This window comes from Cherax quadricarinatus, unplaced genomic scaffold, assembly GCF_038502225.1.
Source record: "Cherax quadricarinatus isolate ZL_2023a unplaced genomic scaffold, ASM3850222v1 Contig1918, whole genome shotgun sequence".
NCBI classification, from domain to species: Eukaryota; Metazoa; Arthropoda; class Malacostraca; order Decapoda; family Parastacidae; genus Cherax; species Cherax quadricarinatus.
Window position 1 is genome coordinate 16,467 of NW_027196944.1, and position 27,763 is coordinate 44,229.

General features: G+C 43.7%; 1 protein-coding gene and 1 long non-coding RNA gene across 2 annotated transcripts in view; both read right to left on the reverse strand.

Moving 5' to 3' along the window:
- Positions 1-4,662: 4,662 nt before the first annotated feature.
- LOC138851748 (uncharacterized) lies at positions 4,663-4,929 on the reverse strand. The gene is made up of 2 exons (XR_011391379.1): positions 4,811-4,929; positions 4,663-4,753 (listed from the first exon to the last, which is right to left on the reverse strand). It is a non-coding gene; the product is annotated as an uncharacterized lncRNA (long non-coding RNA).
- A 3,580-nt stretch (positions 4,930-8,509) lies between these two features.
- Positions 8,510-27,763, reverse strand: part of LOC128703457 (FH1/FH2 domain-containing protein 3-like) — a 40,645-nt gene continuing 21,391 nt past the window's right edge. The window contains exon 4 of the mRNA XM_070081184.1: positions 8,510-18,601. The gene's annotated coding sequence lies outside the window, so the exon portion shown is untranslated. The remainder of the gene's footprint in view (positions 18,602-27,763) is intronic.

Sequence of the window (27,763 nt, forward strand, 5' to 3'; positions counted from 1 at the left end):
GATTCATTATTTTAAGATAGATTCGTATTTCTGTGTTTATAGTCAATGGGTGAGTGAGTGTAAGTGTGAACCACCAGGTGGTTTACATGTAGTTAGTTGACAGGGTGTATCAGGGAGATAAGATGTTTTCTAACTGTAGTTTTGAAAGTGATGAATGTGTCTGCAGTTCTAGAGTTTTCAGGTAGGGTGTTCCAGATTTTAGGCCCTTTGACACACATTGAATTTTTGTAAAGGTTTAGTCGGACACTGGGAATGTCATAGAGATGTTTGTGTCTGGTGTTATGCCTGTGGGTTCTGTCACAACTATCAAGAAAGCATTTTAGGTCAAGGTTAATATTGGAATTTAAGGTCCTGTAGATGTAGATTGCACAGTAGTAAGTGTGGATGTTCTGAACAGGGAGTAAGTTTAGATCTATGAAGAGTGGGGGGGGGGGGTGTCCAGGGATGGGATTTAGTGATTATTCTTACTGTGGCTTTTTGTTGGGTTATTATTGGCTTTAGATGTGTTGCTGCAGTTGATCCCCAAGCACAAATAGCACACTAGCAAATAGCAAACTGCTATACGTACCGCATAGCAGTTTGCGGTACGTAGTATCGTATCTTGGAGAGGATCCCCACCGTTTTGGATACTTTTTTTGTTATGTTTTGGATATGGGTGCTGAAATTTAGGTTGTTGTCAAGGTATAGACCTAGGAATTTGCCCTCATTATGTATGGCAATTAGAGTGTTGTCGATCTTAATGTTAAGTTGCACAACACCTGCTCTGCTACCAAACATAATGTAGTAGGTTTTGTCAGTGTTAAGTGTAAGTTTATTGGCTGTCATCCAAGTCAGAATTTTGAGCAGCTCCTTGTTGATAATGGTGTTGAGGGTGGCAAGATTAGGGTGGGAGATGACGTAAGTCGTGTCGTCAGCAAAGAAAATGGGTTTCAGGTGTTGGGATACGTTTGGAAGATCAATGTAAATGAGGAAGAGCAGGGGACCAAGGACACTTCCCTGCGGAACTCCAGTATCAAGTGGCCCTGTTGATGAGGCTGTGTCTTTAATAGTGACATACTGATAACTATTAGTAGGGTAGGATTTGAAATATGCAAGTGCATGGCCTCTTATACCATAATAGTCAAGTTTGTGGAATAGGATGCCGTGGTCTACTGTGTCAAACGCTTTTCTTAGGTCAATAAAAATTCCTAGCAGATATTCCTTATTTTCCAATGCTGTGCAAAGCAGATCTAGCATTTTTACAATTGCATCGTTAGTGCTTTTATTTTTCCTGAATCCAAATTGGCAGGGGTTGAGTATGTATTATTCTTTCTTTCTTTCTTTCAACACACCGGCCGTATCCCACCGAGGCAGGGTGGCCCAAAAGGAAAAACGAAAGTTTCTCCTTTTACATTTAGTAATATATACATGAGAAGGGGTTACTAGCCCCTTGCCCCTGGCATGTTAGTTGCCTCTTACAACACGCATGGCTTACGGAGGAAGAATTCTGTTCCACTTCCCCATGGAGATAAGAGGAAATAAACAAGAACAAGAACTAGAAAGAAAATAGCAGAAAACCCAGAGGGGTGTGTGTATATATATATGCTTGTACATGTGTGTGTAGTGTGACCTAAGTGTAAGTAGAAGTAGCAAGACGTACCTGTAATCTTGCATATTTATGAGACAGACAAAAGACACCAGCAATCCTACCATCATGTAAAACAATTACAGGCTTTCGTTTCACACTCACTTGGCAGGACGGTAGTACCCCCCTGGATGGTTGCTGTCTACCAACCTACTACCTAAATGTATTATTATTATACATATTATACAGTGGACCCCCGCATACCGGACGCATCGTATACCGTACAATCCGCATACCGGACGCTTTGATCGCAAAAATTTTGCCTCGCATACCGCCCAAAAACCCGCTCACTGCCCTTCGTCCGAGACGCGTCCAATGTGCGGCCTGAGCCACGCTCACATGTTCCGCCGGTGGCATTGTTTACCAGCCAGCCTCCGCGGTAACATCCAAGCATACAGTCGGAACATTTCGTATTATTACAGTGTTTTTGGTGATTTTTCTGGAAAATAAGTGACCATGGGGCCCAAGAAAGCTTCTAGTGCCAACCCTACAGCAATAAGGGTGAGAATTACTATGGAGATGAAGAAAAAGATCAATGATAAGTATGAAAGTGGAGTGCGTGTCTCCGAGCTGGCCAGGTTGTATAATAAACCCCAATCAACCATCGCTACTATTGGTGGTACAGCTGCTGCTGCTGCTGCTGTACCACCGTCAGCTGCTGCTGCTGTACCACCGTCAGCTGCTGCTGCTGCTGTAGTACCGTCTGCTGCTGCTGTAGCATCGTCTGCTGCTGCTGTAGCATCGTCTGCTGCTGCTGTAGCATCGTCTGCTGCTGCTGTAGCATCGTCTGCTGCTGCTGTAGCATCGTCTGCTGCTGCTGTAGCATCGTCTGTTGCTGCTGTAGCATCGTCTGTTGCTGCTGTACCACCGTCAGCTGCTGCTGCTGCTGTAGCGTCGTCTGCTGCTGCTGCTGCTGTAGCATCGTCTGCTGCTGCTGTAACATCGTCAGTTGCTGCTGTAGCATCGTCTGCTGCTGCTGTAGCATCGTCTGTTGCTGCTGTAGCATCGTCTGTTGCTGCTGTACCACCGTCAGCTGCTGCAGCTGCTTTAGCATCGTCTGCTGCTGCTGCTGCTGTAGCATCGTCTGCTGCTGCTGTAACATCGTCAGTTGCTGCTGTAGCATCGTCTGCTGCTGCTGTAGCATCGTCTGTTGCTGCTGTAGCATCGTCTGTTGCTGCTGTACCACCGTCAGCTGCTGCTGCTGCTGTACCACCGTTGTTGGTGTGGCTTATTGAGAATACCAAGAAACAATTAACCCCAGAGGATTTGCCACCCAGGATAACCCAAAAAAGTCAGTGTCATCGAAGACTGTCTAACTTATTTCCATTGGGGTCCTTAATCTTGTCTCCCAGGATGCAACCCACACCAGTCGACTAACACCCAGGTGAACAGGGAAAATGCCTGGAACTAGTGCTCATATTGGTGAATTTAAAGCCAGCAAAGGTTGGTTTGAGAGATTTAAGAATCGTAGTGGCATACACAGTGTGATAATGCCTGTTCTGGAAGAAAATACCAAACAGGACCTACAGTACTCAGGAGGAAAAGGCACTCCCAGGACACAGTGTCTCATCAGTCATTGCTGCATCTTCAATAAAGGTAAGTGTCATTTATTCTTCATTTAGTAGAGTAGTACATGCACAATATATATTGTGCATGTACTACTCTACTATTGTGCATGTATCCTTCTCTTTGTGTGTAGGAAAATGTATATTTCATGTGGTAAAATTTTTTTTTTCATACTTTTGGGTGTCTTGCACGGATTAATTTGATTTCCATTATTTCTTATGGGGAAAATTCATTCGCATACCGATCATTTCGCATAACAATGAGCCCTCTTGCACGGATTAAAGTCGCTATGCGGGGGTCCACTGTATATTAGTATTATTATTGTATTATACTATTACAGTATTATTATTATTATACATATTATTATTATACATATTATTATTATACATATCATTATTATTATTATTATTATTATATAAATAATTTGTAATTTTTATTCACACAAAAAATATAAGATTTACTGTTATTTCTTATTGCAATAATTGTATAAATAATGTCAACCCATTCACGACTGCATATTGGAATGGACAGTGACATAATTTGTTTACTCTTAAACATAGCCAAGCAATAGGCCATTTCTCCTATGCTGAGCTCAATTTCAAGGTACTTTTCATTGTAAAAGCAATAAAAATCATATCTATTTCTGTAATATATCTTCCATTCTATCAAATGAGACCCAAAAAAAAAAAACGAGAAGACAACCATAAAAACCATACGAATATACTGCTAAGGTACGGCTAATTGCTGAGAAGTGAACTCCATTATTTATGCTTAGATTTCTTTCATTTTTGGTGTACGTTAAGAAGCATCTTTCCATCATACATTGCCCAAGTTTCAATAAGATAGTCCAACAAAGAAATGAGATACCATTCCCGAGATCAAGAGCAAAAGCCCCTCACCAGTGTCAAGGAACCTGTCTGAGGTCTGCTCGCTTATGAAAATTTTGCTCACGTATGGAAGCAAAAAATCGACCCATTGACTGCTTGTATTTGGAAAAACTCGCACGTGGACACGCTCGCAAGAAGAGGTTCCACTGTATTTGTAAATGCTGTAGGAGTTATACAACACCTGGCTTGGTTATGCAACACCTGGCTTGGTTATGCAATACCTGGTTTGCTTATGCAATACCTGGTTTGCTTATGCAATATCTGGCTTGGTTGTGCAACACCTGGCTGAGCTATAAAACACCTGGCTGGGCTATACACCACCTGGCTTGGTTATACTCAGATGATCTCTACAGATTCAGCATTTTCCATAAATGTAACAATTTTCCTGGCTAGGATGTTCATCTCTGGAGTACTGTAGCCACTGTTCCCGTGTCCTCACATCAAACAGGCAAATGTTATTGTCTGCTAGATGGTTTGTATATAAGATCAAATGAATAGATCTTCGCTTATGCAGCATCCTTGGCTGGGGTTGAACTAGAGTAAAAAACATGATAGTTTAATCATTTTTTTTTTGATGTTCTGGTGTTGTTAGTGTGTTTGCAAAGTAGGATTAATCAGGGGATTCAGAGAACCTGGTTAGTGGGACTTGGAGTCCTGGAGGTGGGAAGTATAGTACCTGCACTCTGAAGGATGAGTGAGGATGTTACAGTCCTGGAGGTGGGAAGTACAGTACCTGCACTCTGAAGCATGGGTGAGGATGTTACAGTTCTGGAGGTGGGAAGTACAGTACCTGCACTCTGAGGGATGAGTGAGGATGTTACAGTTCAAAGGGTCACATTAACTGTGATGTTGCATTCCTTCTGACAAGACTGCTATTGAATGAATGATGGTGAATGTGTTTCCTCTTTTATTTCATTGCCCCTTCATGGTGAGAGACGACCGATATGTAAAAAAAACATATATATTCTTTTTCTGTATTATTTTTCAGGTGTCTGTATTAAAAAGACTGCCACACAGTTCTGAATGGCAGATGACCAATTGCTGGATAATCAATGATGTATTTATTTAGCCACACAGTTGTGTGCATGATAATGTGTATTAATAATGTTTATAAATGTGTAGGATGAGGATCTTCCATATATTAAGCTTTACAAGGCATCAACATGACACTGAATATCTCTGAATTCATATAGGTAATGAATAACAGCATTCTTTTGCCTTTCTCATAATTCAGGATTATACAACAGCATTGTACAATCAGTGCATCGAAAGTCAACTCTGACCCGAAACTGCTGTATAGCCACATTAGGAGGAAGACAACAGTCAAGGACCAGGTGATAAGGCTGAGGAAAGAAGGTGGAGAACTCACAAGAAACGATCAAGAGGTATGTGAGGAGCTCAACACGAGATTTAAGGAAGTATTTACAGTAGAGACAGGAAGGACTCTGGGGGGACAGACCAGATGGGGACACCAACAAGGAATACACCAACAAGTGTTGGACGACATACATACAGATGAGGAGGAGGTGAAGAAACTGCTAAGGGACATCGATACCTCAAAGGCAATGGGACCGGACAACATCTCTCCGTGGGTCCTTAGAGAGGGAGCAGATATGTTGTGTGTACCACTTACCACAATCTTCAACACATCCCTGGAAACTGGGCAACTACCTGAGGTATGGAAGACGGCAAATGTAGTTCCCATTTTCAAAAAAGGAGACAGAAAAGAGGCACTAAACTATAGACCTGTGTCATTGACGTGTATAGTATGCAAAATTGTGGAGAAGATTATCAGGAGGAGAGTGGTGGAGTACCTGGAACGGAACAGGAGTATAAATGCCAACCAGCACGGATTCACGGAAGGCAAATCCTGTGTCACAAACCTTCTGGAGTTTTATGATAAAATAACAGAAGTAAGACAAGAGAGAGAGGGGTGGGTTGATTGCATATTCTTGGACTGCAAGAAGGCCTTTGACACAGTTCCTCACAAGAGATTAGTGCAGAAGCTAGAGCATCAGGCGCATATAACAGGAAGGGCACTGCAATGGATCAGAGAATACCTGACAGGGAGGCAACAACGAGTCATGGTACGTAATGATGTATCACAGTGGGCACCTGTGACGAGCGGGGTCCCACAGGGGTCGGTCCTAGGACCAGTGCTATTTTTGGTATATGTGAACGACATGACGGAAGGGTTAGACTCAGAAGTGTCCCTGTTTGCAGATGATGTGAAGTTAATGAGGAGAATTAAATCTGATGAGGACCAGGCAGGACTTCAAAGAGACCTGGACAGACTGGACACCTGGTCCAGCAAATGGCTTCTCGAATTTAATCCTGCCAAATGCAAAGTCATGAAGATAGGGGAAGGGCACAGAAGACCACAGACAGAGTATAGGCTAGGTGGCCAAAGACTGCAAACCTCACTCAAGGAGAAAGATCTTGGGGTGAGTATAACACCTGAGCATGTCTCCGGAAGCACACATCAATCAGATAACTGCTGCAGCATATGGGCGCCTGGCAAACCTGAGAACAGCATTCCGATACCTTAGTAAGGAATCATTCAAGACACTGTACACCGTGTATGTCAGGCCCATACTGGAGTATGCAGCACCTGTTTGGAACCCGCACTTGATAAAGCACGTCAAGAAACTAGAGAAAGTACAAAGGTTTGCAACAAGGTTAGTTCCAGAGCTAAGGGGAATGTCCTATGAAGAAAGATTAAGGGAAATCGGCCTGACGACACTGGAGGACAGGAGGGTCAGGGGAGACATGATAACGACATATAAAATACTGCGTGGAATAGACAAGGTGGACAAGGACAGGATGTTCCAGGGAGGGGACACAGAAACAAGAGGCCACAATTGGAAGTTGAAGACACAAATGAGTCAGAGAGATAGTAGGAAGTATTTCTTCAGTCATAGAGTTGTAAGGCAGTGGAATAGCCTAGAAAATGACGTAGTGGAGGCAGGAACCATACACAGTTTTAAGACGAGGTTTGATAAAGCTCATGGAGCGGGGAGAGAGAGGGCCTAGTAGCAACCGGTGAAGAGGCGGGGCCAGGAGCTAGGACTCGACCCCTGCAACCACAAATAGGTGAGTGCCATTTTGTGATGTAGTGCTTGTGAGGTCACTAAAGGAGACATAACTCCAGTAAAGTGTCACACACCTTGCCTTGACAAATAATTGTTAGACATGCCTCTCGGCTTAACTAAGTTCTTGAACTGGTGTCAGGCTGTAACACGTGGTCTATGCCTTATGGGGAAGGGGTGCTTTAAAGATCATGTAAGCTCAAGGAAACAGCTAGAGAGAGAGAGGTTGGCGACAGGTCCGGTGAGCGGGAGCCCTGGACAGCCGTGTATGTAGTGGACCACGCATTGCGAATCTCGGGTCAGGTGGTCGGTGAATTAAGAGTGAGTACAAGTCTGTGTTACTGATATCATCTATCCTTCCCCTGGTAATAAGTCTCATAGGTCAATTGTTATATTATGTAATTTTCTGTCAGGATATGTTGTATTCTTGCTCTTTATGTTATTAAGTAAACTATAGCCATAGTTCCCATTTTTATTTGTACCCTCTTATGCCATTCCCTATTCTGTTAAGCACTGGGATAATACAGGAGATGGGCTCACTTGCTGGGATACCTCAGGCAGAGTGAGTAAAGGTCTCATAATTTTCAGAAGTTTTTTCAATGTGCCAGCCATATCCCACTGAGGCAGGGTGACCTAAAAAGAAAAACAAAAGTCTTTTTTTTTATATTTAGTGTGTATACAGGAGAAGGGGTTACTAGCCCCTTGCTGCTGGCATTTTAGTAGCCTCTTATGACATGCATGACTTTCAAAGGAAAAATTCTTTTCTTATGCTTAGATGCTGGTGTAGCAGTGTGGTACGGTTGTCTTAGGCATGGAACAATGATGCATAAAGCCAGGATTACCTATACATTTATCATTTACAAGTTATAGTAATGGCATAGACATGTACAATATAGTACAGTACAGTGGTACCTTGGGATACGAAATTAGTTTGTTCCAGAAGGCTGTTCGAGTGCCGATACTGAACGAATTTGTTCCCATGAGGAATAGCGTAAATTAGATTAATCCATTTCAGACCCCCAAAAATACACTTACAAAAGCACTTACATAAATACACTTGCATAATTGTTCGAGTTTTGAGCTCCGTATCCCGAGGTACCACTGTACTTTAGTTTGGTTAGTGTGGATCTAGTGGGCCCAGAGATTTAATATCAATATTATATAATATTAATTATGAGGTGTGTATATAACAGTGATATTGATATGTCAGGAAGATTGCAACACCCAAAACATTTATTATAAAACTACAATAATCATCATTGCAAACTGCAGAGAGAATCCCATGACAAACTTCCATACATCCAAAGGACAAAGTAAAGCAATATGGAAAAATAGACACAAAGTATAAAGTGATCCTTTATTGACTATGTTTCACACACTGACTTTATCAAGATGTGTTTGTGACACTGTGGCTTTATCAAGATGTGTTTGTGACACACTGGCTTTATCAAGATGTGTTTGTGACACACTGGCTTTATCAAGATGTGCCTCTTCAAGGGGGGCTCCTTGGCATGGTGAAGAGGCTCTTGGTCTGAGGAATTAGACCTGTCGGTCTCCTTCCTCAGACCGAACCTAATTACCCCCCAATCCCCCCTTCCCTATCCCATCCTCCCCTTTTCCCTTTCCTCCTCTCCCTCCCCACCCCTCCCTTTTGCCCTTCCTCTTTTTGGCCTTTGGGATTTTTCCCACAGGTGCGCTAGTTCCTAGGTAGGGGAAAGGGTACCGGGGTCCATCCCATTCAGTTGAGGTTCTTGGCGGTGGCGTAGTTTGCCGTGGAATCTGGATCACCTGGGGATGTCCCGATCCCTCTCCGGTATCCTGGAGAGTGGCTTTGGGTGTCTTTCGGGCCACAGGTGTATCTCTGGAAGCCACCTTTCGGATTCCGGGGGTGGTGGCCGAAAGAGGTATGCTTTGTGGCGGATATCCAGCCGCCCTCTCTTTTGGCCACCAAGGTAGCTCGGCAGATGTGAGGTTGCTATCCCGGATTGCTGGTTTACTGGCATGATGGGTAGGGTATGGCACGGGTTCCATGCTGCATTTACGCTACTTGCGGTGCTGAGGTCTTCTTGGGTGCGGAGGGAGATTTCTGGCCCTTTCATTCCTCCTAGGAACTATCCCTCCCCGGTCCCCCCTTTTTTTTTTATTCTTTTTTTATTTTTATTTTCTTTTCTTCTTTCTTTTTTTTTCTTAAAAACAAAAAGAAAGAAGTAACCTAACCATGGAGAACCCAATCCATGAACCTGGTACCCCCAGGCCCCTTCTTGATACCGCACCCCGTTCTGACCCCGCCTCGTCTTTGGACCACTCTTCGGACACTCCTCATGCCTCTGTACCTCTTGCCGGTGCTGTTTCCTCACCCGCTTCAGGTACTGAGGTCTCGACTGACTCCTTTGATTTATCTGACCTCCGCTCTCCTTTGACTATGCTTCCGGCCTCTCCCTCTACGGTGCGGCAATTTTCGAATCGCCGGCCCATTCCACGTCGGACCAACTCTGGTCCCACGCCTAAACGCCAAGGACAATTACCTGCTGATACTTCTCCACCTTCTCGTTCTTCTCAGAAAAGATTGTCACGTCCTGCACTCCCTTTCCACGCTCAGTTTCAGACTGCACAATAGACTAAATTCTTCACTTTACGACCGACTTCCTCTACCGCCTATCTTTCCGACCACAGTACAGTGGACCCCCGCATAGCGACTTTAATCCGTGCAAGAGGGCTGATTGTTATGCGAATGAATTTTCCCCATAAGAAATAATGGAAATCAAATTAATCCGTGCAAGACACCCAAAAGTATGAAAAAAAAAAAATTTACCACATGAAATATACATTTTCCTACACACAAAGAGAAGGATACATGCACAATAATAGAGTAGTACATGCACAATATATATTGTGCATGTACTACTCTACTAAATGAAGAATAAATGACACTTACCTTTATTGAAGATGCAGCAATGACTGATGAGACACTGTGTCCCGGGAGTGCCTTTTCCTCCTGAGTACTGTAGGTCCTGTTTGGCATTTTCTTCCAGAACAGGCCTTATCACACTGTGTATGCCACTACGATTCTTAAATCTCTCAAACCAACCTTTGCTGGCTTTAAATTCACCAATATGAGCACTAGTTCCAGGCATTTTTCCCTGTTCACCTGGGTGTTAGTCGACTGGTGTGGGTTGCATCCTGGGAGACAAGATTAAGGACCCCAATGGAAATAAGTTAGACAGTCTTCGATGACACTGACTTTTTTGGGTTATCCTGGGTGGCAAATCCTCTGGGGTTAATTGTTTCTTGGTATTCTCAATAAGCCACACCAACAACGGTGCTACAGCAGCAGCAGCAGCTGACGGTGGTACAGCAGCAACAGACGATGCTACAGCAGCAACAGACGATGCCTCAGCAGCAGCAGATGATGCTACAGCAGCAACAGACGATGCTACAGCAGCAGCAGACGATGCTACAGCAGCAGCAGACAATGCTACAGCAGCAGCAGACGATACTACAGCAGCAGCAGACGATGCTACAGCAGCAGCAGACGATGCTACAGCAGCAGCAGATGATGCTACAGCAGCAGCAGACGATGCTATAGCAGCAGCAGCAGCTGACGGTGGTACAACAGCAGCAGCAGCTGACAGTGCAGCAGCAGCTGATGGTGGTACAGCAGCAGCTGTACCACCAATAGTAGCGATGGTTGATTGGGGTTTATTATACAACCTGGCCCGCTCGGAGACACGCACTCCACTTTCATACTTATCAATGATCTTTTTCTTCATCTCTATAGTAATTCTCACCCTTATTGCTGTAAGGTTGGCACTAGAAGCTTTCTTGGGGCCCATGGTCACTTATTTTCCAGAAAAAATCACCAAAAACACTGTAATAATACGAAATGTTCCGATTGTATGCTTGGATGTTACCGCGGAGGCTGGCTGGTAAACAATGCCACCGGCGGAACATGTGAGCGTGGCTCAGGCCGCACATTGGACGCATCTCGGACGAATGGTGGTGAGCGGGTTTTTGGGCGGTATGCGAGGCAAAATTTTTGCGAAAAAAGCGAGCGGTATGCGGATTGTACGGTATGTGATGTGTGCGGTATGCGGGGGTCCACTGTATTGGCAAGGCACTCCTATGCCATGTTGGTAAAGATATTTCTTTTCATGCTCTTAAGAGCAGTATGCGCATCATCACTGTACAGAATGCTACCCAAGCTCATGATCTTTCTCTTCTTTCTCATATAGATACTGTTCCTGTCACTATTGAAAAACATCATTCCCTCAATTCTTGTAGTGGTACCGTCATTCTGCCCCATACCATAGTTCAACAAAATTTCCAGACATGTGGCAATGACATTCTTGAACAGCTGGAACTCCAAGATCTCCCAATCCTCAAGGTAGACACTTATGTTCTTTCTGCCTGTGGGTGGAGACGATACCCTAGCAATGTGACTCGTTTAACTTTTGACAGCCGTGAACTCCCATCCTCAGTTTATGTAGCAGGACATTGGTTACAAGTTCGAAAGGTGATCCCTACACCGCAACAGTGTAGAAATTGCTGGCGATTTGGCCATCCAGCAAAATATTGCAGATCCATAGCCGAATGCCCAGTCTGTGGTGCCAATGACCATTCTAATACGTCTTGCAATCGACCTCCCTCTTGCCTTAGTTGTCATGAGGCTCACCCTTCGTACTCTCGCCATTGCCAAGTCTACTTAAATGAGCGGGAAATCCATTATCTCAAAGAGGCAGAAGGTCTCCCTTATGCCATGGCAGTTTCTCATTTCCGCCTCCAAGGGAGACTACCTCGTGTTTCTTATTCCTGTGTTTCAAAACGTCCCCCCACTTCTGGGGTCCCATCTTCTGCAACCTCCTCTGTGGTTACCTCTCCCATAGTCACTCCTGTATCTAATTCTTTTGCTGTCCTAGGCTCAGACGTCCCTACTTCAACGCCTCAGTCTGTTCTCGCTTCTTCGTGTTCTCCCTCACAAGCCTCAGTATCGACGAGACCTCGTACGACGCCTCCTCCCAATCGTCCCTCTACTTCTCAGAAGTCAAAAAAAGGTCCTTTAACCCCTCTTTCCCTTCTTCCACCTCCTCATTTTACCTTCCCTGTCTCTGTACCGGGTTCTTCCCCTCTCACTGGCTCTGTTACAAGTGTAGAGGTTCACCCTCCTCCTCGTACTATACCTACCTCCCCTGTTCCCTCCCAAGTTTCTTCCTCTTTTGCCACCTCCCAGGTTTCTGCCTCTTCTGTCCCCTTCCACGCTTCTTCTCCAGTTCCCTCCACCCTTTCGCCCCCCACCTTGGTACAGTCCATTACAGTTCCAATCTTTACTCATCCTCCCCCTACCATCTCCAATATTGTCTCCCATATGACATCTCTGAATTCCGAAACACTTGAAGCAATCTCTGAATATATTGCAGAGACCAAACCATCAATGGACACTGATCCACCCTCTGTTCCTTCTCTCTCCTCTCCTCCATCTATGCAACTCCTTTCTTCACAGCGCACCGTTCCTTCGCTGCTTGAACGTTTTCCGCTGCCTCCGCATGTGGACTTTTCTAACCCCTCTAGTCCGTAGGAACCCTTACCTGCAGATTTCAAGTATCTTTATCATTGCCAATCATGGCCTATTTACAGTGGAATATACGCGGCCTCAGGGGTAATCGGGGTGAGCTTCAGATGTTACTCTCCCAGTTTTCCCCTGTTGGTGTTTGCTTACAGGAACCAAAATTACACTCTGCTGTTATCTCTCCCATCTCAGGCTATAATTTATTGTATTCTTCAGATCCTTTTCCTGATGGGACCTTTAATGAAAGTGCCCTTCTTCTACGCACTGATATTCCATACCATCAGCTATTTGTTCGTACTTCGCTGCATTACACAGCAGCCCGTATCCACTTGCATAGGTGGTATACGCTCTGTTCTTTATATCTCTCTCCTTCTCGGGCATTATCTATTCCGGATATTGCCTTTCTTGTTTCGTCATTACCACCACCGATTCTGTTACTTGGCGATTTTAATGCCCATCATTTCCTCTGGGGGGGTGGGGGCTCACTGTGATTCCCGTGGCATTCAGTTAGAGGCTTTTCTTGCCACCCACCCCCTCCATGTTTTAAACACAGGTACTCACACCCATTTTGATCCTCGGACTCACACACTCTCTTGCATCGATCTCTCAGTCTGCTCTTCCTCCGCCGCATTAGACTTCACCTGGTCTTTTCTCCCGGATTTACATGACAGCGATCATTTCCCAATCATTCTTACTTCCCCTTCATATTCACCACCTCTTCGTATCCCACGCTGGCAATTTGATCAGGCAAATTGGAACCTTTACTCACAACTAAATGTTTTTAGTGAGGTTCCTTCTTCGTCCTCCATTGATGAGCTTTTACACCTCTTCTCGTCCTCCGTTTTAACCGCAGCTTCTCATTCTATACCCCAAACTTCGGGCAGGCATTCTCAGAAATGCGTGCCTTGGTGGTCTCCTGCTTGTGCTCATGCAGTACGTTTGAAACGCGCTGCATGGGGCAGGTACCGGTACAATAGAACCACGGAGAGACTTCTTGATTTTAAGCAGAAGCGTGCGATCGCTCGCCGTGTCATCCGTGATGCTAAACGCACTTGCTGGCGAGATTATGTCTCCACCATCACCTCTGCTTCCTCTATGAGTGCAGTCTGGAAAAAAGTATGAAAACTGAGTGGTAAATATTCTCCTGACCCGGCTCCTGTTCTGCGGGTTGCCGGTGTTGATATAGCAAACCCACTAGATGTTGCCAATGAAATTGGCAATCATCTGGTCCGTATTTCTCAGAGGCTCCATCTATGCCCCTCGTTTCTTTCCTCAAAGTCTGCCAGAGAGTTAGCACCCTTGGACTTTTCTTCTCTCAGAGAAGAACAGTATAATGTGCCTTTTACACTTCAAGAACTGGAGGCAACACTCTCAGCTTGCCGATCATCGGCAGCTGGGCCTGACGACATTCATATTCGTATGCTACAACATTTACATCAGTCAGCCCTTGCAGTCCTATTATGCCTTTTCAATCTTATTTGGTCACAAGGAGTTCTTCCACAGCTGTGGAAATCTGCCATTGTTCTCCCTTTCCGCAAACCAGGCACTACGGGACATGAAGCCTCCCACTATCGTCCCATTGCTCTTACCAGTGCAGTTTGCAAAGTGATGGAATGCCTGGTAAATAGACGTTTAGTGTGGTATTTAGAGACACACAACAGTCTCTCCACTCGTCAATATGGCTTTCGTAAGGGACGTTCTACCATAGACCCCTTACTACGCTTGGATACGTATGTTCGTAATGCCTTTGCGAATAACCACTCAGTTATTGCCATATTTTTTGACCTTGAGAAGGCATAGGACACAACTTGGAGGTATAATATTTTGGCCCAAGCCCACTCCTTAGGCCTCCGAGGCAATCTACCATCCTTCCTTAAGAACTTTTTAACTGATAGACATTTCCGTGTTCGGGTTAATAATGTGCTCTCCCCGGACTTTATCCAAGCTGAAGGTGTCCCCCAGGGATGTGTTCTGAGCACAACACTTTTTCTCCTTGCTATTAATGATTTGGCCTCTAGTCTTCCATCAAATATTTGGTCATCACTCTATGTTGATGACTTCGCTATTGCCTGTGCAGGCGCTGACTGTCACCTCATTACAGTTTCTCTCCAGCATGCGGTCGACCGTGTTTCCAATTGGGCCACCACACATGGGTTTAAATTTTCCAGCACTAAAACCCACCAAATTACTTTCACTAGACGCTCTGTCATCTCCGATCATCCTTTGTACCTCTATGGCTCCCGTATCCCTGAACGTGATACAGTCAATTTTCTGGGCCTCCTCTTTGACCATAGGTTATCCTGGAAACCTCACATTACCTCTCTGAAGGCAACTTATCACAGCCGGCTGAACCTTCTTAAAACCCTTGCTCATCTTTCATGGGGAGCTGATTGTCGAACCCTCCTTCGCCTACATTCCACCCTCATTTTATCGAAACTTGATTATGGTGACCAGATCTATTCAGCGGCATCTCCTGCTACTCTCTCTAGCCTTAACCCCATTCATCACCAAGGATTACGTTTATGCCTTGGTGCTTTTCGCTCTTCCCCTGTTGAGAGCCTCTATGCAGAAGCGAACGTTCCATCCTTATCCAATCGCCGTGATGCCCATTGCCTTCGCTACTATGTACGCTCTCATGATCTCCGCAATCCTTCCGTTTATAGAATGGTCACTGATATTAGTAGACATTCTTTATTTGTTCGCCGCCCCTGTTTACTCCGTCCCTTCTCTCTTCGCCTTCATTCGCTCTTGTCTTCTCTTCATTTACCACCTTTCTATGTTCATGTAGCATCTCACTTTTCCCTACCCCCGTGGGAAGTTCCAGCTGTTCGAGTCTGTTCTTTCTCTCTCCCTTGCTCGAAAGCCCAACTGTCTATGGTCGCTTCCTGCTCTCTTTTTCTTGACCACTTTTACTCTCATTCTCATGCCATCGCAGTGTACACAGATGGCTCTAAGTCTTCTGACGGTGTCGGATTCGCAGCAGTGTTTCCGGACAGCGTCATGCGAGGGCATTTACTATCTTCGGCTAGCATTTTTACTGCCGAATTGTATGCCATTCTTGCAGCACTTATTCATATTGCATCTATGCCTGTGTCATCATTTGTGGTTGTCTCAGACTCCCTTAGTGCTCTACAGGCTATACGGAAATTTGATACACCTCGCCCCCTAGTTCTCCGTATCCAACTTTGGCTATGCCGTATCTCTACCAAGCATAAAGATATTGTTTTTTGTTGGGTCCCTGGTCATGTTGATGTACAGGGTAATGAACAGGCAGACACTGCTGCACGGTCAGCAGTACATGACCTACCAATTTCATATAGAGGTGTTCCATTTCCGGACTATTTTGCTGGCTGCGCGGTCAGCAGTACATGACCTACCAATTTCATATAGAGGTGTTCCATTTCCGGACTATTTTGCTGTAATAGCTACCCACCTTCACACCCATTGGCAACAACGTTGGTTAACTCTGCTTGGTTACAAACTTCAGTCTATTAAACCGAGCATAGGTTACTGGCCATCTTCTTGTCATCAGCGTCGAGGTTGGGAGACTACTTTCTCCTGCCTTCGCGTTGCCCACACTCGTCTTACTCATGGACATCTCATAGAGAGGCACCCTGTTCTTCTCTGTGAGCAGTGTCAGTTCCAGTATCGATTAGCCACATTCTGTTAGACTGCCCTCTCTATCAGTGACCACGCAGAATTTACCTCCAACGTCGTCTCCGCTCTACTACTCTCTCTCTACCTTCCCTTCTTGCTGATGGACCCTCCTTTAATCCTGACTCTCTCATTGACTTCTTGACAATGACTGATTTACTCCACAAACTCTGATAATGATACCTTTTGCACTCCCCTCAGCCCTTTCTACCTCAATCTCTTGCTGCCCTCTACCCTTTCACCATCCACTGCCCCGCTGTTCTCCGTAACCTATTACTCGTCCATCTCCCTTTTGCCACCTGATACCCTCGCTTCCTTCCTGCCCTGCAGCACTGTATAGCCCTTGTGGTTTAGTGCTTCTTTTTTATTATAATAATGCTATTGGCATTTTAGTAGCCTCTTATGGCACGCATGACTTTCAGAGGAAAAATTCTTTTCTTATGCTTAGATGATGGCACAGCAGTGTGGTCTTAGTCATGGAACAATGATGTATAAAGCCAGGATTACCTATACATTTATCATTTACAAGTCATAGTAATGGTATAGACATGTACAATATACAGTGGACCCCCGGTTAACGATATTTTTTCATTCCAGAAGTATGTTCAGGTGCCAGTACTGACCGAATTTGTTCCCATAAGGAATATTGTGAAGTAGATTAGTCCATTTCAGACCCCCAAACATACACGTACAAATGCACTTACATAAAAACACTTACATAATTGGTCGCATTGGGAGGTAATCGTTAAGCGGGGGTCCACTGTAGTACAGTACAGTGGTACCTTGGGATACAAAATTAATTCCAGAAGGCTGTTCGAGTGCCGATACCGAACAAATTTGTTCTCATGAGAAATAATGTAAATTAAACCCCCAAAAATGCACTTACAAAAGCACTTGCATAATTGTTCGAGTTTTGAGCTGTTTGTATCCCGAGGTACCACTGTATAATGTTTGTATCCCGAGGTACCACTGTACTTTATTTTGGTAAGTGTGGATCTAGTGGGCCCAGAGATTTTAATATCAATATTATATAATATTAATTATGAGGTGTGTATATAACAGTGGTGTTGATATGTCAGGAAGATTGCAACACCCAAAACATTTATTATAAAACTGCAATAATCATCATCACAAACTGCAGAGAGAATCCCATAACAAACTTCCATACATCCAAAGGACAAAGTAAAGCAATATGGAAAAATAGACACAAATAAAGTATAATGTGATCCTTTATTGACTATGTTTAACACACACACTGGCTTTATCAAGATGGGTTTGTGACACAGTGGCTTTATCAAGATGGGTTTGTGACACAGTGGCTTTATCAAGATGGGTTTGTGACACAGTGGCTTTATCAAGATGTGCTTTTGACACTGTGGCTTTATCAAGATGTGTTTGTGACTTTGGCTTTATCAAGATGTGTTTGTGACTTTGGCTTTATCAAGATGTGTTTGTGACACTGGCTTTATCAAGATGTGTTTGTGACACTGTGGCTTTATCAAGATGTGTTTGTGACACTGTGGCTTTATCAAGATGTATTTGTGACACTGGCTTTATCAAAATGTGTTTGTGACTTTGGCTTTATCAAGATGTGTTTGTGACACTGTGGCTTTATCAAGATGTATTTGTGACACTGGCTTTATCAAGATGTGTTTGTGACACTGTGGCTTTATCAAGATGTGTTTGTGACACTGTGGCTTTATCAAGATGTGTTTGTGACACTGGCTTTATCAAGATGTGTTTGTGACACTGTGGCTTTATCAAGATGTATTTGTGACACTGGCTTTATCAAAATGTGTTTGTGACTTTGGCTTTATCAAGATGTGTTTGTGACACTGTGGCTTTATCAAGATGTGTTTGTGACACTGGCTTTATTAAGATGTGTTTGTGACTTGATAAAGTCCACTGTGTGGGTGAAACAGAGTTGATAAAGGATCGCATTACTCTGCATTTCTATTTCTCCATCATGTTGGTATTTTATACTATTTATCTCCATCTTAGAGCAATATATAATTATCCCTACATGTAACATCACCTCTAAGATCACAATTTTTTGTACCCGAGCCAATAAGCAATTGTGCGTGTCATCTTGTATTATTTGTGATGTTGAGACAAACACTAACAATACAAGATTTTTCACAAAGTTCCATGTGGTGGATGTGAAGAGATATTAGTTTTTATTTAACACATCGGTCGCTTCCCACCGAGGCCACGTCACCTGAAAATAGAAGAAATACTTTCATTCCATCACTGTCTTGCCTGAGACATGACAACACTAAAGTTCAAAAAGATATATCTGGAAGAAACTGCAAGAAACTAAAGTAAATGCATTATTGAGCATAAATATGCATCTTAAACCAATGTTTGTCCAACACAAGAATTACCACAACCATGAGATGAAATTCTTAACTCAAAATTGATAATAAAAATAGAAAATTATAATCAAAAGTGTTAATGAGGGTTGAAAAAAATACAGAAATATATAGTATGAAAGAATTATGCGACATAAGAGAAGCACAAAGAACCAAGACTACTTACAACTGGAAAAAACTTTAATACGGATATTGAAGCATCTTGATGCTGGTGAGGGGCTTTGATCTGTACATTCTTTTTGATTATAATAATTTGATCTGTACTTCTACCCTAGCTTCCCTTCAGGTGCTGTACAATCCCTACAGGTTTAGTGCTCCCCCCATAATTTTTTATTAACACACTGGCTGTCTCTCACCAAGGTAGGGCAGCCCAAAAAAGAAAAACTTTCATAATCATTCACTCCATCACTGTCTTGCCAGAGGCGTGCTTACACTACAGTTATAAAACTCTACAGAGTGCACTTCCCATCTCCAGGAATCAAGTCCAGCTTGTTGGTTTCCCTGAATCCCTTCATAATTGTTACCTTGCTTACACTCCAACAGCATGTCAAGTCTTAAAAACCATTTGCTCCTAACACACTCATGCATGCTTGCTGGACATCCAAGCCCCTCGCATGCAAAACCTCGTTTACCCTCTCCCTCCAACCTTTCCTAATCTCCATCTTTCCTACATACTCTAACCTGAGCCTCACTATCCTCGTAAAAACTCTTCACTGCACAATACAAATACGTAATATAAATATTGAAACACATACACTACCAGTAACTACCATTACCACCATTATCTACTACCATCACTACCTAACATGTTAATGTGCCTCAAGATTTTAGCATGGGCCAGTGCCTACTGCTCTAATATTTCAAGCCTATAAACTGTACCCTAGCTACCCACCTTCGCACCCGTTGGCAACAACGTTGGTCAATGGGCCAGTAGGCCTACTGCCATGGACCCTCCTTTAATCCTGACTTCTCTAATATTTACATGTTTCTCCAGCCTATAAACTGTGGGAACACTTGAAGTTCCTAAACCTGTACTCCCTAGAATGTAGGAGGGAGAGATACATGATTATATACACCTGGAAAATCCTAGAGGGACTAGTACCAAACTTGCACATGAAAATCACTCCCTATGAAGGCAATAGACTCGGCAGACAGTGCAACATCCCCCAATGACAAGCAGGGGTGTCACTAGCACTATAAGAGAAAACACAGTAAGTGTCAGGGGCCCAAGACTGTTCAACTACATCCCAGCATACATCAGGGGGATTGCCAATAGACCCCTGGCTGTCTTCAAGCAGGCACTGGACAGGCACCTAAAGTCAGTACCTGACCAGCCGGGCTGTGGTTCGTACGTTGGATTGCGTGTAGCCAGCAGTAGCAGCCTGGTTGATCAGGCCCGATCCACCATGAGGCCTGGTCACAGACCGGGTCATGGGGGCGTTGACCCCCAGAACACTCTCCAGGTATACCAGATATGATCCATCACAAATTCTGATACAAGATTATTGTCTTAATAAAGTTAGTTACTGTCTGTGTGTCTACAACTACAGATCCCCTCAAGGAAGGTTCCTTGATGCTGGTGAGGGGCTCTTGATCTAGGGAATTGGATTTGACCTCTAGTTCCCTGAATTAAGCCTGAATACCTTCCACATCCCCCACAGGTGCTGTATAGTCCTACAGGTTTAGCGCTTCCCCTTGATTATAATAGTTCTACAGATGGCACCTATAACATTGCACTTTGGTGCCATCTTGTATAAGGAAAATAGTGCTTGGAGTCATTAAGTCACTACACGTCCCTCAGTTACTAAAAACAACAGACATAGCCCCACTCCACAAAGGGGGCAGTAAAGCAACAGCAAAGAACTACAGACCAATAGCACTAACATCCCATATCATAAAAATCTTTGAAAGGGTCCTAAGAAGCAAGATCACCACCCATCTAGAAACCCATCAGTTACACAACCCAGGGCAACATGGGTTTAGAACAGGTCGCTCCTGTCTGTCTCAACTACTGGATCACTACGACAAGGTCCTAAATGCACTAGAAGACAAAAAGAATGCAGATGTAATATATACAGACTTTGCAAAAGCCTTCGACAAGTGTGACCATGGCGTAATAGCGCACAAAATGCGCGCTAAAGGAATAACAGGAAAAGTCGGTCGATGGATCTATAATTTCCTCACTAACAGAACACAGAGAGTAGTCGTCAACAGAGTAAAGTCCGAGGCAGCTACGGTGAAAAGCCCCTCAAGGAAGGTTCCTTGATGTTGGTGAGGGGCTCTTGATTTAGGGAATTGGATCTGTGCTCCAGTTCCCCAAATTAAGCCTGAATGCCTTCCACATCCCCCCCCCCCAGGCGCTGTATAATCCTCCGGGTTTAGCGCTTCCCCCTTGATTGTAATAATAATAATAATACGGTGAAAAGCTCTGTCCCACAAGGCACAGTACTAGCTCCCATCTTGTTCCTCATCCTCATATCCGACATAGACAAGGATGTCAGCCACAGCACCGTGTCTTCCTTTGCAGATGACACCCGAATCTGCATGACAGTGTCTTCCATTGCAGACACTGCAAGGCTCCAGGCGGACATCAACCAAATCTTTCAGTGGGCTGCAGAAAACAATATGAAGTTCAACGATGAGAAATTTCAATTACTCAGATATGGTAAACATGAGGAAATTAAATCTTCATCAGAGTACAAAACAAATTCTGGCCACAAAATAGAGCGAAACACCAACGTCAAAGACCTAGGAGTGATTATGTCGGAGGATCTCACCTTCAAGGACCATAACATTGTATCAATCGCATCTGCTAGAAAAATGACAGGATGGATAATGAGAACCTTCAAAACTAGGGAGGCCAAGCCCATGATGACACTCTTCAGGTCACTTGTTCTATCTAGGCTGGAATATTGCTGCACTCTAACAGCACCTTTCAAGGCAGGTGAAATTGCCGACCTAGAAAATGTACAGAGAACTTTCACGGCGCGCATAACGGAGATAAAACACCTCAATTACTGGGAGCGCTTGAGGTTTCTAAACCTGTATTCCCTGGAACGCAGGAGGGAGAGATACATGATTATATACACCTGGAAAATCCTAGAGGGACTAGTACCAAACTTGCACACGAAAATCACTCACTACGAAAGCAAAAGACTTGGCAGACGATGCACCATCCCCCCAATGAAAAGCAGGGGTGTCACTAGCACGTTAAGAGACCATACAATAAGTGTCAGGGGCCCGAGACTGTTCAACTGCCTCCCAGCACACATAAGGGGGATTACCAACAGACCCCTGGCAGTCTTCAAGCTGGCACTGGACAAGCACCTAAAGACAGTTCCTGATCAGCCGGGCTGTGGCTCGTACGTTGGTTTGCGTGCAGCCAGCAGCAACAGCCTGGTTGATCAGGCGCTGATCCACCAGGAGGCCTGGTCACAGACCGGGCCGCGGGGGCGTTGACCCCCGAAACTCTCTCCAGGTAAACTCCAGGTAAACACTGCATTTGGGGTGCCATCTAGTGCAGGGAGACAGCCCTGTGTGACCCAGGTGGGTTTAGCACTTGGTTTTGCTAATGGCACTAAAAGTTAATGAAAAATGGCACTAGGCTGCCATCTATTGAAGAGAGATTAAATTAAATTAGTTAATTTTTTTGCACAACAGATGGCACTAAAAATTACTAATGAAAATAGCACTTGGATGCCATCTATTGTTGGAATTGTTTACTAAATTTAGTTCAGTTTTTGATTAATAGATGGTGCTGTAAGCTATTGAAAATGGGAAGATAAACTAGAGACTAAACTAAATTTTTTTTTTAGTTCACTTTTTGCTCAATAGATGGCAAAAAAAAAATAGAAAATGGGATGATCAACTAGGGGAGACTAAACTAAATTTTTTTTAGTTCACTTTTTGCTCAATAGATGGCGAAAAAAAAATTAGAAAATGGGATGATAAACTAGGGAAGACTAAACTAAATTTTTTTTAGTTCACCTTTTGCTCAATAGATGGCGAAAAAAAAATTAGAAAATGGGATGATAAACTAGGGAAGACTAAACTAAATATTTTTAGTTAATTTTTTGCTCAACAGATGGCGTTGAAAATTAATAATAGGAATGGCACTTTGACGCCATCTATTGTGAGAATTATGAACTAAATTTTTAGTTCATTTTTTGTATAATAGATGGCGCTGAAAATTACTAATGAAAATGGCACTTGGATGCCATCTAGTGAGAGAATTATGAACTAAAAATATTTTGTTTACTCCCCTAATTTATCCTCCCATTTTCATTAACTTAGCGCCATTCATGATGCAAAAAATGAACTAAAGATTTAGTTCAGAATTCCAACAATAGATGGCATCCAAGTGCCCTTCTCATCTTCAGTGCCATCTAATGCACAAAAAATGAACTAAATTATTATAATCAAGGGGGAAGCGCTAAACCCGGAGGATTATACAGCGCCTGGGGGGGGGGATGTGGAAGGCATTCAGGCTTAATTCGGGGAACTGGAGCACAGATCTAATTCCCTAAATCAAGAGCCCCTCACCAACATCAAGGAACCTTCCTTGAGGGGAAATGAACTAAAAATATTTATAGTCTCTCCTCCCATTTTCATTAACTTATATTATTATAATCAATATTATTATAATCACGGGGGAAGCGCTAAACCCGGTATTATAATAAAAAAAGAAGCGCTAAGCCATCATTAACTTATAGTACCATCTATTATGCAAAAAATTAACTAATTTAACCCTTAAACTGTCCAAACGTAGATCTACGTTTTTTTCACCCCTCAAGGAAGGTTCCTTGATGTTGGTGAGGGGCTCTTGATTTAGGGAATTGGATCTGTGCTCCAGTTCCCCGAATTAAGCCTGAATGCCTTCCACATCCCCCCCAGGCACTGTATAATCCTCCGGGTTTAGCGCTTCCCCCTTGATTATAATAATAATAATAATGTTTTTTTCAACATTTTACTGTAAAAAAAGATCTTTTTTTACATTTGAAAATGTGTATTATTATAATCAAAAAGAAGCGCTAAGCCACAAGGGCTATACAGCGCTGGTTATAATCATAACTAAGAGCTAAATCCACAAGGGTCAATGAGAGGCAGGCCAGTTCAATCGAAGAGAGGATTATTACAATCAAGGGGGAGCGCTAAACTCATAGAATTATACAGTGCATGTAGGGGGGAGGACTGAAGGTATTCAGGCTCAATTCAGGGAACTGGAGCACAGATCCAATTCCTAGATCAAGAGCCCCTCACCAGCATCAAGGAACCTTCCTTGAGAGGATCTAAGAGAGGAAAATGTCCAATTCCTTGCATCAAGTGCCCAACACTAGCATCAACTTCAGTAGACGCAGGAAAGTGGTCGAGAAAGAGACACGAGCAAATGTGAACATCTAGAAAATATTTGAGTTCTGGGACTATGATCCTAACAAACACAGGTTTGAGAACAACATACTGGCAAGAAAGGTGATGACATGACAGTGAGGTAAGAGACAGCATCAGGTAACCTATGAAGTCAAGTGACAACCACATAATGTAGTGGACAGGTCTAAGGTTGTGTTTGATATAAGGACACAAGTGCAACTAATGTAACATTTTATTGTAGCAACAATTCACTCTGCAGGAACTTTGTTAAGACATTACAAACAAGGACACAGAGTATATATAGGTATTGTGTGAGGTGCAAAGCATAATACAATCATTGTAGGTAATAGCAGTAGTATTTGTGGTAGTAATAGTACAACTACTGCCACCACCTACAATGATTATATTATGCTTTGCACCTCACAATATACCTATATATACTCTCTGTATCCATGTATTGTTTGTAATGGGTTTGACAAAGCTCCTGGAGAGCAAAATGTTGCCACAATAAAATGTCACATTAATTGCACTTTGTGTCCATTTATCTAACATACTGTTGGTAATTCTACCATCAATATTACATCTAAAGTTGTATCCTGTGATGACTTTCAATGTCAAAAATGCCTGGAAGCCTCATTAATTATTCACTAAAATTGAATAAAAAAAAGTTGGAAATTATATGGTGGTCATAGGGATTATCTCCCCCTGGGCTCGGTCACAGACCAGGCCTCCTAGGCTCCCCCTGGGCTCGGCCACAGACCAGACACCAGGCCTCCTAGGCTCCCCCTGGGCTTGGTCACAGACCAGGCCTCCTAGGCTCCCCCTGGGCTCAGTCACAGACCAGGCCTCCTAGGCTCCCCCTGGGCTCGGTCACAGACCAGGCCTCCTAGGCTCCCCCTGGGCTCGGTCACAGACCAGGCCTCCTAGGCTCCCCCTGGGCTTGGTCACAGACCAGGCCTTCTAGGCTCCCCCTAAGCTCAGTCACAGACCAAGCCTCCTAGGCTCCCCCTGGGCTCAGTCACAGACCAGGCCTAGGCTCCCCCTGGGCTCGGTCACAGACCAGGCCTCTTAGGCTCCCCCTGGGCTCGGTCACAGACCAGGCCTCCTAGGCTTCCCCTGGGTTCGGTCACAGACCAGGCCTCCTAGGCTCCCCCTGGGCTCGGTCACAGACCATGCCTCCTAGGCTCCCCCTGGGCTCGGTCACAGACCAGGCCTCCTAGGCTCCCCCTGGGCTCGGTCACAGACCAGGCCTCCTAGGCTCCCCCTGGGCTCGGTCACAGACCAGGCCTCTTAGGTAGGAAAGGAAATATTACAGGATTAAGAACTATGTATTACAAAACACAAAGGAAAGCAATATAGGAAAGCCCTGTGTTTTCTGCTCCCTCTTTACTGTTCTCACTTTTTCAGCAGTTTTCAATTTAGTTATTGTTTGGTGCTTTTTCTGCTTCTTTGCACAACAGTTGTGTCAGGGAAGAGTTACCGGTGTCATGTTTTAAGTATTATATGTATTTAGTATTTATTTTAATTTTGTATGTGATTTTTTTATGCCAAGCTGTACTGAGCACTTTATATACAGTGGACCCCCGGTTTACGATCAGCTCCCAATGCGACCAATTATGTAAGTGTATTTATGTAAGTGCGTTTGTATGTGTATGTTTGGGGGTCTGAAATGGACTAATCTACTTCACAATATTCCTTATGGGAACAAATTCGGTCAGTACTGGCACCTGAACATACTTCTGGAATGAAATAATATCGTAAACCGGGGGTCCACTGTATTATAGTGTAAACATGTTATCGGGAATTTCGGACCCTTTCGATATCGAAAAAAAAAACTTTTCCACTCGCCAACAACTATCACTTATCAGTGAGGGTCAGGAACATAACAGCTATGAAAACAGGGACCTCCTGTAATAATAATGTTGTCAAACTAAGCATTAAACCTGGACCAAGGAAAGTAAAGATGTGTGTGTGTGTGTGTGTGTGTGCATAGTGAATAAAAGTCGAGGTTTGTAATATTTATACTGAAAAGATGTCCACCCAGAGATGTCAGGCTTAAATTCAGTGGCGGCTCATATGAGGGTGCTGTGGAACTGCAGCACCCACTATTTTCACTCAGTATTATCGCTAACATTAAATATGTCTTTTTTTTTTTTCCTTTAAATCTTTCTTTATACTTGTACATTATATAATCAAAGAGTTAAAGAAAATAGGGGGTGCTGCAGAACCCCCGCATGAGCCACCTCTGCTTAAATTCCTTTCCACGTCCACTGCTCAGTAACCTACACTGACACTACTGTCAGTGACAGTAGTGTCAGTTATGTGTTTATTATTAACTTCTTCGATTCCTGAAGACCAGTCACTACATGCAGTTGTGATGAATGGTTTAGAAAACCGACAAGTTGAAGAATTGAGACACTTATGTTTTCTAATGGTAGTTTTGAAGGTGATGAATGTGTCTGCAGTTCTAGAGTTTTCAGGTAGAGTGTTCCAGATTTTAAGGCCTTTGACATACACTAAATTTTTGTGAAGATTTAGTTGGACACGGGGAATGTCATAGAGATGTTTGTGTCTGGTGTTATGCCTGTGGGTCCTGTCACAACTATCAAGAAAGGGTTTTAGGTCAAGGTTAATATTGGAATTTAAGGTCCTGTAGATGCAGATTGCACAGTAGTAAATGTGGATGTTCTGAACAGGGAGTAAGTTTAGATCTATGAAGAGTAGGGGTAGAGTTTGCCAGGGATGGGACTGACTGACTGACTATAGTGACTTGACTTACTGACTGGACTAAGTGACTTACTGACTTGACTAACTATAGTTAGTGAGTACCGACTGACTAAGGGTCGATGAGAAATGAGATGCTTGATACTGAGATGCTTTGCCGTTTCCACGACTAAACTTCCGGTACAGCTTACAATACTGACTGGTTGGAGAGCTGGTCATAAGTCTGAGTGATCTTTAAACAGGTAGGTTGTTATATGAGGAGTACCTGTATTATATAACATTAACATTGTTACATGAAATTAAGACACATGTGCAACATCTGGGTATCTTTATTGTAGACGTTTCGCCATCCAGTGGCTTTATCAATACAAATTCTAGGACATAACTTGAAGACAGTAGAACTATGTACAGAAGATGAGGTAATCAGTCCCTCAACCTAGGAGTAGGTGCGAAGAGCACCATAGTCGTGGAGATTCTGAAGCAGAAGAAAGGAGCCTTGCGCTTATATAGTAACGTCAGGTGTAGCAGACGAGGGCATAGTCACTGGTAGGCGGGATTCCCCAGTGGAAGTAGGTCCATCCCAAAGAGATGGGTTAGTTGTAGTAGTAGTTGTCGTAGGCTACGACAAATACTACTACAACTAACCCATCTCTTTGGGATGGACCTACTTCCACTGGGGAATCCCGCCTACCAGTGACTATGCCCTCGTCTGCTACACCTGACGTTACTATATAAGCGCAAGGCTCCTTTCTTCTGCTTCAGAATCTCCACGACTATGGTGCTCTTCGCACCTACTCCTAGGTTGAGGGACTGATTACCTCATCTTCTGTACATAGTTCTACTGTCTTCAAGTTATGTCCTAGAATTTGTATTGATAAAGCCACTGGATGGCGAAACGTCTACAATAAAGATACCCA